Below are 13,836 nucleotides of genomic sequence, written 5' to 3'. Positions count from 1 at the left end.
ATTATATGAGATTTTTGAATGCACAGTCAGTACTTAATCTATTCAATGTAACAGAAGCAGCCTTACAAACATGATAGATTTATTGAGGAGATAGAATACTATACCAATTCCCTTGTCTCACTACACACTCAGCAGTTACCTGGTTCAGTTAACTGTGGTGACGATGAGTAAGGAAAAGTGAGAATATAGTTGCTTCATGTCAGCTCCAGGGAATGGAATGAAACTCATTTCTATATTGCAGTTAGAGGGAAAGGATTCTCTCTGACACATTGAAGACTGGCTCTCAAACCAGTGAAGACAGATACTAATGATACCATGAGTGTGATGAAGTTTTGATGGGAACTTCAACAGGGAAGGATCTGGCTCTTATATTGTACCAGACCCAGCAGAAGGAAAAAAAAAATGAAGATGTCCAAAAGACACTTGTGTCTCTCAATCTCACCATGAGACTATTGAAACAACTGACCCCAAAGAAATGGGAATTTTCATTAGAAATCTCACTCTAGGAGAAAGAAAAGGCCTTAGCTTAAGGGGAAAACGATCTTCCAGAAAGATTTCATATAGTTCTAACTACTTTGTCAGATCACCTTTCTGAAATCCAGACAAGGATGAATCATTGCTGGGCAACTACACTATCACTGAGACTGTTTATATGTACAAATTCTGACCTTCTAGTTAAACTTTAATCCACTTCAGGAACCTGAAGATGGACTTAGGGAAAGGCTGTTAGATTTCTTTACTCCTCTTACTAATGGGATCACATTGAATAATAAATCTCATTTTGCTATTAATTTGATTCTTTTGCTTGACTTAGTGAAAATAGCTGAAACTGATTTGGAGCACAGGCTGTGACTCCTAAGTTGGATAATTATATAACTTGTATATTCATTTCCCATCCCCTTCCTGACACTCACCCTTCATTTCTGCTCTCTGTTAATAGTTTTGGAGTAAGCTTCTATAATGTGCATTAAATAAAATAAGAACAGTATAGGCCTTGAAATAAATACAAATTTCAGTCCTATATTTGCCTGTGACTTTAGTCATGCCTCTCTATGAACCTTACCTCCCAATTCCCATTTCTTTTCTTCTATTTTATTTATTTATTTATTTATTTATTTATTATTTTATAATTAATTTAATTTTACATATCAGCCACAGATTCCCCTGTCCTCCGTCCTCCCAACCCCCAACCTTCCCCCCATCTACCCCCCATTCCCACCTCCTCCAAGGCAAGGTATCCCCTGGGGATTCAACTCAGCCTGGTAGATTCAGTTGAGGCAGGTCCAGTCCCCTGCTCCCTACACCAAGGCTGAGCAAAATGTCCCAGCATAGGCCCTAGGTTCCAAAAATCCAGCTCATGAACTAAGGACAGGTCCTAGTCCCACTGCCTGGGGGCCTCCTAAACAGTTCAAGCTAATCAACTGTCTCACCTATCCATAGGGCCTAGTCCAGTTCCATGGGGGCTCCTCAGCTATTGGTTCATAGTTCATGTGTTTCCACTAGTTTGGCTATTTGTCCCTGTGCTTTTTCCAATCATGATCTCAATATCTCTTGCTCATATAATCCCTCCTCTCTCTCTCGCTGGTTGGACTCCTAGAGCTCCACCTGGGGCTTGGCCATGGATCTCTGCATCTGCTTCCATCAGTCACTGGATGAGAGTTCTATCATGACAGTTAGGGTGTTCAGCCATCCAATCACCAAAGTAGGTCAGCTCGGGCTTTCTTGATTATAAAGGAGACTAATAACCCCTTTCTTGCAAAGTTCTTGTTAAGAGTAATGAAGTTATTCTCCATAATGAAATAAAGGTAATATTTGTTTCAAAGAGATTTTTCTTGGTATGTATTTCTTAAATGTGAGCATCTAAAGCAAATTTGGGAGCTGTTTGGTGTAAATATTGATCCTACTACAAGCCAAAGCTAACTGTACTCTTTGAATAGGTTTGTACAGGCACTTACAAGGAACTAGCCAAAGTTTTTTTTTTCTCTTTAAGTCTCTTTTTAGAGAACCCAAAAGCTCAGAGTATAAGATTAAGACAAAGGAGAAAAAAATGATATACTGACGTTAGAGGGTGAATATGGCTAAGCTGAAAGAGAGAATTAGGAGTGAATGGAGGAAAACCACGATCATCACTTTCTCTTGGAGGTGATAGAGATAGAAAATGTGGATAAAAGGAGAGTAAAAGAATTAGGAGGGAAGGAAAGGTTAGGAAAAGATTGGAAGAAAGAAAGGGAGTAAGAGAGGAATAGGGAAACAGAATGAAGAAAATGAGAAAGAAAATTCATGACAGCTTGGAATAATCCAAATTAAATTGCCCATTGGGTATGTCCTACTCTGAGACTCAAAGAAGATTAGGAAGGAAAGTGGGTCACAAAAGGAATTTTGACAGAATGTATGTCGTGCAGTTCTAGTCTAGCTGATGGAATAAAGGGATAGCAGGAAAACTGCTCCCTCATACTCCACCCCACTTTAGTTTTAATCTAACTGAGAAGACAAACTTTGTGTGGCACAGAGCCTCATACTTTTAGCTGCTTCTCATATCACTTCATCCAAGGACTTGTTTTTCCTACAAATTGTACACCTAAATCTTCTTCATTCTCCTCAAGCCTTGTTGTCTGCTACTTTTCCACATGGAAATCCAAGAGGTGACCTTTTCTTTATTTAGTATCCCAAAGAGGAGTGCCAGACTCAAGCACTGATAAGGAAGAAAACAGATGTTAATATTTGCAGTGTGTCTTCTCCTGAATCCCCCAACCTTCCTTCTTCTCAGCTATACACAGACATTATCCGACCTTGCACAGGGAAATCAAGGTAATTATACCTTTGGAAGAGCAGAGAGGCTTTATGTGTTTCATGGTTGATGACAAAGTGATAGCCTTCTAGATTGCTCATTAGCAGTAAAAGCATGTATGTCTCTTCTGCAATATTTTGGAGGTGTATAGGTTCCATATATTCCATGGGTTCTGACAGACCACGCATTTTATCCTCTGGATTCAGCCTCAGTGATCTTCTTATAGTTGTCTCTGTGTGACACTTTGTTTCCTCCCATTACAGCCATTACTACACTGTACTGCTGCTTTCTATTTTTGAGGGTTGTGCTCTTTTCAAGTCCACATCGCATTAGTTCTGCCTTATTAGCAATGACCACAAAGGCCGAGACACCTAATTTTGATTAGAATTTTTGAAAGTGTGAAAGAATGAATAAATATTCTAATTTTGTTTGTATGCCTAGTGTATTTAATAAAATAGTATATAGTTGGTGAGCTGAGGAGCTATATAATAAGCACTGACTTTATTACTTATTTGCTTGTTTGTAACTCAAATTCAGCACCCATTAGTCATAATAATAGATTCTCTGTATGATCTTCACCAAAAATAGATAAAAATTATATATATTGACTACCTATGAAACTGTGTGAAAATATATTTATAGGCATCAAACATAATGTTTAACATAATATAAGCATTTAAAATCATCAGTAGAACTATTTTCCAGGCATTATCAATAACATCCAGTGCCAGAGACAATAGATAGTTTAACAGATGAAGATACTAAACTTCTATTTGTGACACAGAGTTGAACAACTAGGGAATGAAAGCCTGTCTTTCGCAAGATATTCAATTAGAAAAAATAGGAGATTTAGAAGTCAAAGACGTGGGTTTTAGTCCTAACTTAAGTCAATTACTGTCTTTATTATGGTTTTGAACAAGTATGTTTTATTGATAATCTAAATGTCTTTCAACTGAATGTTCTATAATTTCAGAACCCTGTTAGAAGTTATTATTTCCTTTAATAATTAAATTTTACAATAGAGGGATTTCTTACCTCAGTATTTTGAGTCATCACATAATAGATACAATGTCTGATTTTGATTGCCAATTTGATTGCATTAAGGAACATCTGGCGCATTAGTGACTCTCACTTTGGGGTGTGTCTTTAAGGGTGTTTCCAGAGAGGATTAACTGAGATGACAAGGCCTGTTCTGAATGTGAATGGCACAATCCCAAGAGCTGGGGTCACAGACTGAATAAAAATACCAAAAGGAGAACGTCTGCTGAGCGAGCATCAGCATTTGTTTCTCTGTGCTTTTTTTATCCATTCACATGTGAGCAAGAAGCCTCATTCTCCTCTTGTCACCACAGCTAAGAGTTGCCCCCACCAATATGTCTTCTTTTTAACTAGGTAAGTACCCTCAACCTGTGAGCCAGCATGAGTCCTTCGTCCTTTAAGTTTATTCTTGTCATGTGTTTGGGAATAGCCTTGAGAAAGATAATTAATAGAACAGTTAAAGTACATTTTCCCTTTATAGAAGTATTCTATTTAGTAAGTATAAATTGATGGAAGTAAACTATTACTATTCTTCAAAGAGAAAGTCTCATTATATAGTCCTCAGCCTTCCATGTTCTCAGATAATAGTCATTTGCCACCATACTTGATGAGTGATTTACTATTTTGTTACCCTTAATGTATTAGTAAGTCTAGACAGTGGTCATCAATGGCTGCTACCATAGCAAAGAGAAGTCCAGATACTTTGTTCTATACAAACCCCACACATTTATGAAGTATTGTTTTGTGCCAAAACTTTTTGAACCTTTTGATCGAGCCACTAGTTCCAGTGACCAATTTTTCAGAAGCTCTAAAAGACAAAGAAACTTGTTAAATATGCTATGAGGAAGCAAACAGTAAAATGCAAATTGATAGCATCAAAACCAGTAAAATACTTAAGAATAAATTTAAACAAGGAGGCTCAGGGAGTATACATTGAAAACAATAAAGTACTGTTGAAAAAAAAGAAAATAAGACCTAAATAAATGGAATTACATTAACATGTTTATATACTAGAAGACCTACTGTTTTTAAAATTACAATACCCCAAAACCTAGTTACAGATATGTGGACATTCCTATCAATATTCTCAGTATCATTTTTCTTGAAATTGATAAGTGATTTCAAAAGTCATATGGTAGCACAAGGGATTCCATATAGACTAAAAAAGAAAAAAAAGATGAGACAAGCATCTTATAATTCCAAAACTTATCATAAAGTTTTGGTAATTAAGAGAATGAGACAAGATACAAGGAGAAACAAATAAAGCAACGGAACAGAATTGAGACCCTGGAAATAAATTCTTACTTTAAGTATCATATTTATTTTTGAAGTGAGTACTTATAAGACTGGATGGGGAACATCTTTACCACACATAGTACTGAGAGAATTGGAAATCAGCATGCAAAGAATGAATGATGAACCTTTATCTCACACATTGTACACAAATTAATGAAAGGTTATCAAATACTAAACATAACTAAAATTATAAAATTTGTATGGAAAAAATATATTTGTACAGTATTTTGAAGTCTTGTTTTAGACAACAATTTCTTGGCAATACTCTAAAGGCAAAAGCAGCAATCAATAGAATAGCTAATGGACATAATCAAAATGAAAAGCTCTTGCAGAATAAATGAAGTCATTCAGAAAAGGATATCCTACAGAATGGGAGAAACTATTTAAATTAATATAATGGCCTGATTCTAATATATATATATATATATATATATATATATATATATATATATATATATATATAAACATTGTAACTCAATAATGAAAAGAAATAATATAATTTGAGAATGGGCAGATTATTTTAATGGATAGCTCTCCGAAGAAGATATACAAATAACCAACATAATGGAATGAAGAGATTACCACCATCATTAGATATGAACACAATTCAAATGAGCTTGGCATGGTGGCCCATGTCTCTAATTTTAGCACTTGGAAAGCTGAGACAGGAAGATATCCATGAGTTAAGGTCAGCTTAGACTATAGAGTTCATTTCAGGCCAATATATCTCTTAAAAAGATAAAAAAATGAAAATGGAAATTTAATTGAAATGTTAGTTTGCACCATCTGAGATGGCAATGAAGAAAAAGACAGATAATTTTTTTTCTTTCAATTATGACAGATAGCTTTGCTGGGCCTTGTAGTCTGGGTTGACAGTTGATGTCTTTCAGAACTTTCAAGTCTCGGCCCTCCTGCCACTTAAAGTTTCAGTCGAATAATATACTGTTGTTCTTAGCAGCCTGCCCTTATACATAACTGTGTGGTTCTCCCTTGCTGCTTTCAATATACTTTGTTTGTTCTGTATATTTAATATTTTAATTTTAGTATGATAAGGAGAGTTTGTTTTCTTACCTTGTCTATTTGGTGTCCCTTGTATCCTGCATCTGAACTGGTTTCTCCTTTCCTAATTCTGGGAAATTTTCTGTTATGGTTTTTAAAAAATATTTTCTATGGTTTTAGAACTAGATTCTTCACCTCTATGCTTATTATCTATACAATCAATTTTTTCTCTTGGGATGTCAGGTACATCTGGGAATTCCCGTTGATACTTTCTTATTAATTTATCTTTGTCCTTGTTGGATTGCTCCAGTCCCTCTGCTTTATCTTCAAACTCAGCTATTCTGTCCATTCTATTGCTGGGATTTCCACAGAGTTTTTTAATTTAATTTACTATTATTTCATCTCCAGAATTTCAGTTTTTTCTTCAGCATTTCACTCTGTTGAATTCCCTTTTCATGTCTTGCAACCCATTCTTTATTACATTCAGTGTTTATGTTCTCAAATAGGAGCTTCCTTTCTTCTTTGATTTCATTGAACCAACTTACAATTATTCTGAATTCTCTGTCTGGAATTCCATCTAACTTTCTCTTGATAGATGCTGTTACCATAGGCTTAATAATTTTTGGAGGAGTTGTTGTTTTTCATTCTGCTTAAATTGCTTCAGTGAAATTTATAACCTGCTGTTATTTAGTTGCATGGATTATATTTTATCTGCTATATTCTTTTAGTAGAAGTAGTTTCAGTATTGATATGAGATTTTGATGTGATTACGTTGGGTGGGTTGCTCATGAGCTCAAGGTTTCTGGTGTAAAATTTATATTATTCCCTGAGTAGGATATTATTTGAGAGATTATTGATACTCAATATTACAACACAGATGTCATACTAGCCAACTAGTAACAGTAGCCCCTTTCATTTTAATAATCATTTATGATAAACTACCAAGGCTTGTATGGATTATATTCAGATTTTAGTTAAATATTTAAGCATACCATGAACAGTAAAATCAAAACAAACAAAAAACAAAGAGGGTAAAATAGTAGAAAATAGGAATAGTTTTAACATCCATAAATTTTAAAGATAGTTAGAGCTATGTAAGGGTATAACTTATAGGTTAAAAGAAGAGATAAGGATGAGAGGAGGAAAAAAAGACATATAAGTTATAGTAGAGTATATATCACATGTTACTGGAGAATGTCTAGTAATAAACTGGAAGAGAAACAAACAGAACTGAGCAATATGCACACAAAAGAAAAACCATCATGAATTATATGCAAGACTGGAAATTAAATGATACAAAGTAAGAAAAAAGAGAGTGCTTATAGAGTAAATTGCTGGTATAGCTGTGCTGAACAGAAAGGCAAAGTTTGTAGATCCCTCTGACTCTAGCAGGATTCATGTGGTACCACAAGGGACAAGTGTGAGCCATGGTCTCCCCAACCCCAGTGTTCCTGGGGCAGGGTGTGGAGGAAGGGGAGGCTGTGAGTACTTTCCTGATAGTTTGCTTGGACTGCTGCACCCCACCATGGCCTCTTCTGATCCTACAGATCATCCCTGAACATGAGGAGTGGCACTTCCTGGCAGATTCTCCTGCTCTCTCCTAGGCAGCTTTATTAGGCAGGCTGGCCAGACATCGTAGAGACAGCTTCCAGAGGGACTCTGATTCTCAGCTTTCTTGCCCTCTTCTCCATTTCTTATAGTCACTAAAACAGAAATTTAGCATCTCCCGAGATTCTAATTGCAAAGTTGTGCTGTAATACTTGCTTACTATATGTGATTTTTTTACTTCATTCATTTTTTTTGGCTTCTTTGGATTCTTTACTAACATATCAGTTCAACAATTTAAATGACATTTAAAATATCATTTTTATATTTCACTTAGCATTTCAGTTAGTTTCTCAAAGCTTATTTGTAATTTCTGATCTTGTGCGATTTTTGAGAGTTCTCTGTGACATTGAGATAACAAAATTGTAAAAATGGAAGTGTGCTGCTAGTACACATAACTCCAAGCCCACCCAGTGGTTTAGGGTTAGAAAGGGGAGATTCAAAGTTTAAAATAGAGATCTTTATTACCAGTTTTGGAAATTATAAAAATAAGGTCTTGTATCTTGCTATTAAGATTAGCATTAATGACCAGGAAGGATTTGCTAGCAGAAATATAGAAGAGCACTTAATATGGGAGACCCACCTGAGCAAGGACTACTAAAAAGGATTTTCCCATTTCCCAAAGAAAACCTTTGGCCTTATCCCAAAGAATAATGCTTTTCCATTCACATTGCCCACATTCTGGTTTTATAAGTCCATATCCTCTAATACCTCAGAGCATCTAATATTGACTACATGTGTCTATATGTATCAGTTATTTGTATCTTTGGCTTACATCAATATATGTGAACTGTAGAATGGCCTAAGAAACACTGACAAAAACATCTTCCCACCAAGATGGACACATACATATGAGTGAAAAGCAGAGTGGTATGCTATGTGCTAGAGTCTGCTATGAATAACAGATTACTGATGTGTGGAGACAAAGCTGATGGCTAGATATTTGCCGCAGAGGAAGCTCTAGGGCATAGGTTTCTGAAATGCAAGCACAACATGACAGGTATGAGTATAATAAAAGTGAGAAAATCCCAGGTTGATAAAATTTTGGATTTTTGCCATTTTTCCCCACAGCCCAAGAAAGCATGGCAAAGCTGAAAAAAGTAAGCCAGAGAGTCTTTAGGATTTTTTTTGTTGTTGTTCTACATATGGGAGATGATGACCCAAAAAAGGTATAGGAGTTACATGAGTTTGTTAGTTAACAACAAAAGCTGATAAATCCCAATGCTTGTTTATTCTGCCTTCCTTAACAGACGAATATGTTCGTAGATTACTTGGATGCCAAATGAACTGCTATACCTCCACAAAACTCCTAACCAGACAGGAATGGATAGGAACAGTCTTGGTTCCCAACTATAGTCATATGAAGTTTGGGCATGAGGCTGTGTGGAAATCATGACTTCATATATACCAGATATAACTGACACTTTCAAAGTGGGTGAGTAAGAAGATAATTGCATTATGATATTGATCCATCTTCCCTCCTGTTTATGTTTTGGGGTTACTTGGGTCTCTTTATAAAAGCCATTAAAAAAAGAAACGAACCAGCCTTTTATGACAGATACAGTGATCAAGATCGTAGGCTTTGGCAATTCAGTTACTTGAGTTTGAGGTTAGGCTGTATTATTTAGAAGTAATCTTAGTCTATGCTAGAAGATGTCTTTGATTGCTTGTCTATATAAGGATGTTAACACTACTCCAATGGTTGATAGGAGGATTGCATAACACATACTGTAAAGAGCCTTATAACATACACAGTGGAAGGAATGTAGCATTAATATTTCCAGATATTTTATTATTGTTGCTATCATTATTATTGTCAATTCTTTTTTTTGTTGTTGTTGTTTTTTCAAGACAGGGTTTCTCTGTGTAGCTTTGCGCCTTTCCTGGAACTCGCTTTGGAGACCAGGCTGGCCTCGAACTCACAGAAATCCGCCTGGCTCTGCCTCCCGAGTGCTGGGATTAAAGGCGTGCGCCACCACCGCCCGGCTATTGTCAATTCTATTCTTTAATCAATCTCTGCTTCACAGTCTATTAGATTCTCATACAAGTTTTAGCTTAACTTCTATCACGTTACAGCTTAATTAAAATTTCTTAGTTATTTCTTTTTTTAAATTTAATTTAATTTTATTTTACTATACAATTCAGTTCTACATATCAGCCACGAATTCCTTTGTTCTCCCCCCTCCCGCCCCTTCCCCTTCCCCCAATCCTACTCCCTATTCCCACCTCCTCCAGGGCAAAGCCTCCCCCGAGGACTGAGATCAACCTGGTAGACTCAGTCCAGGCAGGTCCAGTCCCCTCCTCCTAGGCCGAGCCAATGATGTCCTAAAATCACAGCTCAGTTGTGAGCTGTGGCAAGGCATATATTAATGGTTTAAATATTAAAGCTCATAATTTTCTTTAAATATATGATAAAAGGCCTAGGTTTTTCCTTTCTAAGGCTGTTTATCTCATTTGCACTCATATTTCATTTCTTAAATGGGAGAGAAGGGAGGGAAAGAAGCTTGGTGAGCTAGCTCTGTGTTAGGTGTCACACACAATCCTAGTGGCCTTTTCTCACACTATGGCATATACAAGGCCATTATCTTTCACACATGGCACCTGAGAATGAATGGTCTACAGAAGAAATTCTAATTCTTAAAAATGAAGATTTTCACAATCACAATCACAATTCTTAACAATGAAGATTTTCAGAACCAGATTCATCCTCGCCTTTCTTCTCTGTTTCTGTTTGTTTGGACTTTTTTCCCAGAAAGAAGGCACAAACTTTCTCTGCCCTGATTGTCTACCTAGCTGCCTTCATCTCTTGTGAAGTTTTAGCTGATTATTCAAGGACAGAGTCAGATATTACCTCATGTAGAAAGTTGGAAAGTTGTCATTTCTCTAGAATTTTCTGATTTCCTGTTTAGATGAGCGAATGAGCTCTCAAAATCAACTGAGCACCAATTTAGCTGACACACATCGTTTACTACTTCTGAAGTTAATGTTACTAATCCTTTTCTCTGGGGTTTCTTCTTTACTGTTTGGGAGCCTGGTGTCAGAGTCACTCTGGTAAGGCCATGGCTGGTGCAGGTGGGGTAGCAGGTAACACATGCTATCATTACAGAGATGTTTGAACATTTGCATTACAATATTTGCATTATAAGGTCCTGAGGGCTTTGCTAAATTGATATAACGTGAGAAGAACAATACTGGAAATCAGGAAATGTGGGTTTATTGGTTTAGATTTAAAGATATCAATTATTCTGCAGCAACCTTTAGGCAAATAACATTCACAGGCCTCAGTTTGCCTCTCTGTAAATTGGTTGCCCACTGACCTCCCTGCATTCTTAGAATGTTATGATGTTTAGATTAGGTTAATTATCTGACAGTGTTCTTGGAATTAAAGTGTTGGCAAGGACTTTTACGAATCCCTGTTACTCATAAGATAAAGGCTACACTCTTTTATGAGGCCATTTTGTATGTGTGTGTGATTCTTTTTGTATACTTACATCACTTACAGCCATTCTCTTCTTCAATTTTCCCTGTTATCTCAACTCCAGTACTTCTAGTTTTCTTTACAAGCCTGCCAACTCTCACCTTAGGAAGGATTCTATTTTCTTCACTCCCAGGCTCATCTTCATCCAATTTGAGTTATGGTCTTGATATCTTTGAGAAGTCTTCCTTGACCTCACCTCCAGACTAGGCAGTCACTGTTCCTCTGTGACGATGACAGAACCCAGTGATCTCCTTGTCATAGCATCAATTAGGTGATACTACAATGATCTGTGTCTTTGTTTGTCTCACTGAGTAGACTCAGCTCTTCATCGGGTAGAACTACACCTTATTCTTGGGAATGAAACAGAATGGTTGTACAAATAAATATTTCTGAACAACTGAAAGTCAAATGGCTGTGGGAAACATTGGATAATGTGCTTATGAAGGTCCTTGCAGTCTTTACAGTCAATGAGATTCTTTTTCAAAGTTACTCTAACACTGTAATGACCTATTTTTGACACATCAAGAGGGTTTCTTACTTTGGGTATACATGTGACCACTAAGTGACTGCTCTGTGTTGTCACAGAGTCTACCTCTTCTGATGGTCTATTTTCTCATTTGTGATTTGGGACAATGCAATGAGGAGATGTGAAGGAATGTTTACATAGTCTGTGTTAAATCAGCTTGTTCTTCATGGAGCCTTGCTGATTAGCAGTTAGACCAACTCTCCCAAATGACGTTTTCACTTAAGCCATTGAAGGGAGATGAGAAGTTATGGGCTAAAGTATGTCAAAATTATTGGGATGTGTAAGCCATCCATATCTGCCTGTTATTTCAGAAAGCCATCCCCATAACCATGTCTCTCATTTGCTTGTGCAGTCCCTGTTAGAGCTCATCACGTGTATCTCTTCTTTACGGTGGTAAAGAAAGCCACTTGGATTGGGTAGAAGGTAAAGTAGGTTCTGCTACTAGGGTAGAAATTCTTGGCCTGTGTACATAGGAGCCATAGATCAAGAGGCTGAGGCTCTCACTATTTAAGGTTCCAAATAAGTATGCAGGGGCAGGGTAAGTCCTCTTGGATGTCTCATCACCTTGAAATGCTTCCCACATACACATACATATGAGTGGAATATAAACTGAATCTTAAGGATGGTCCCTTGCTACAGGCTCTAGGACATAATACCATTACATATTTTGGATCAGCTTTCCTATATAAAGTAGAAATTTGGAATATGCCTAAAAGTCCTTCTAGCCCTAAGGTTAGCAATTCTAAGCAGGAAATTTATGTTTGTTTGTTTGTTTTACAAGACAGGGTTTCTCTGTGCAACAGCCCAGCTGTCCTTGGAACTTTCTGTGTAGATCAGGCTGGCCTTGAACTCACAGAAATCCACCTGCCTCTGCCTCTTGAGTGCTGGGATTAAGGTGTACACCACCATCTCCCTGACTAAAGTTATCAGTTCTAAATTAAAGATCAACTTTATTTATTCGAGTCAAAGGATATGAGAAAATTGTGGGATAAATGCTAATAGATTACAATCCCAGATTGTTTTAATAATCTAGGGCTATTTGTCCCTGTGCTTTTTTCCAATCATGGTCTCAACAATTCTCAATCATACAATCCCTCCTCTTTCTTGCCGATTGGACTCCTGGAGCTCCACCTGGGGCCTGGCCGTGGATCTCTGAATCCACTTCCATCAGTCACTGGATGAGAGTTCTAGCATGACAGTTAGGGTGTTTGGCCATCCTATCACCAGAGTAGGTCAGTTCGGGGTTTCTCTCGACCATTGCCAGTAGTCTCTTTTGGAGGTATCTTTGTGGATTTCTGGGGACCTCTCTAGCTCTTTGCTTCTTCCTATTCCTGTGGGGTCTTCATTTATCATGGTCTCTTTTTCCTTGTTCTCCCTCTCTGTTCTTGATCCAAACTAGTGGAAACACATGAACTATGAACCAATTGCTGAGGAGCCCCCAACTGGATCAGGCCCTCTGGATAAGTGAGACAGTTGATTAACTTGGACTGTTTGGGAGGCACCCAGGCAGTGGGACAGGGACCTGTCCTTAGTGCATGAGCTGGCTGTTTGGAACCTGGGGCATATGCAGGGACACTTTGATAAGCCTGGGATGAGGGGACTGGACCTGCTTCGACTGAATCTACCAGGTTGAGCTGAATCCCCCAGGGGAGTTCTTGCCCTGGAGGAGATGGGAATGGGGGGTGGATTGGTGGGAGGGGGGTGGGAGGAGGGAGGACAGGGGAATCCGTGGCTGATATGTAAATTAAATTATAAAACTAAAAAAACAAACAAAACAAACAAACAAACAAAAAGACTATAAAAAATAAAAAATCTAGGGCATGTAATAGACTGTCAACTCACTGAAACCATGGTGCATGACTAGGATTTATTTAGCTGCCACTTATCTCTGTCATTTATATGATAATCTCTATGATAAATACGTGTTTTCACTTTTGTGCCCTTTCCCAAACATCAAGATTTCAACAGTATCTGTTGTTGTTTTGACATTCTGCCTCCCACCGCTTGTTCTCTGAATATTTGTTGAGTATAAACCATGGGTATGCTAGTTCAAAATTGTGTTCTGAAGATAGTGAAAGTCCTTTTCCTTTTCATCTTATGTCATAA

This window comes from Peromyscus eremicus, chromosome X (genome assembly GCF_949786415.1).
Source record: "Peromyscus eremicus chromosome X, PerEre_H2_v1, whole genome shotgun sequence".
In the NCBI taxonomy this organism is placed as follows: Eukaryota; Metazoa; Chordata; class Mammalia; order Rodentia; family Cricetidae; genus Peromyscus; species Peromyscus eremicus.
This window is presented reverse-complemented; position numbering follows the sequence as displayed.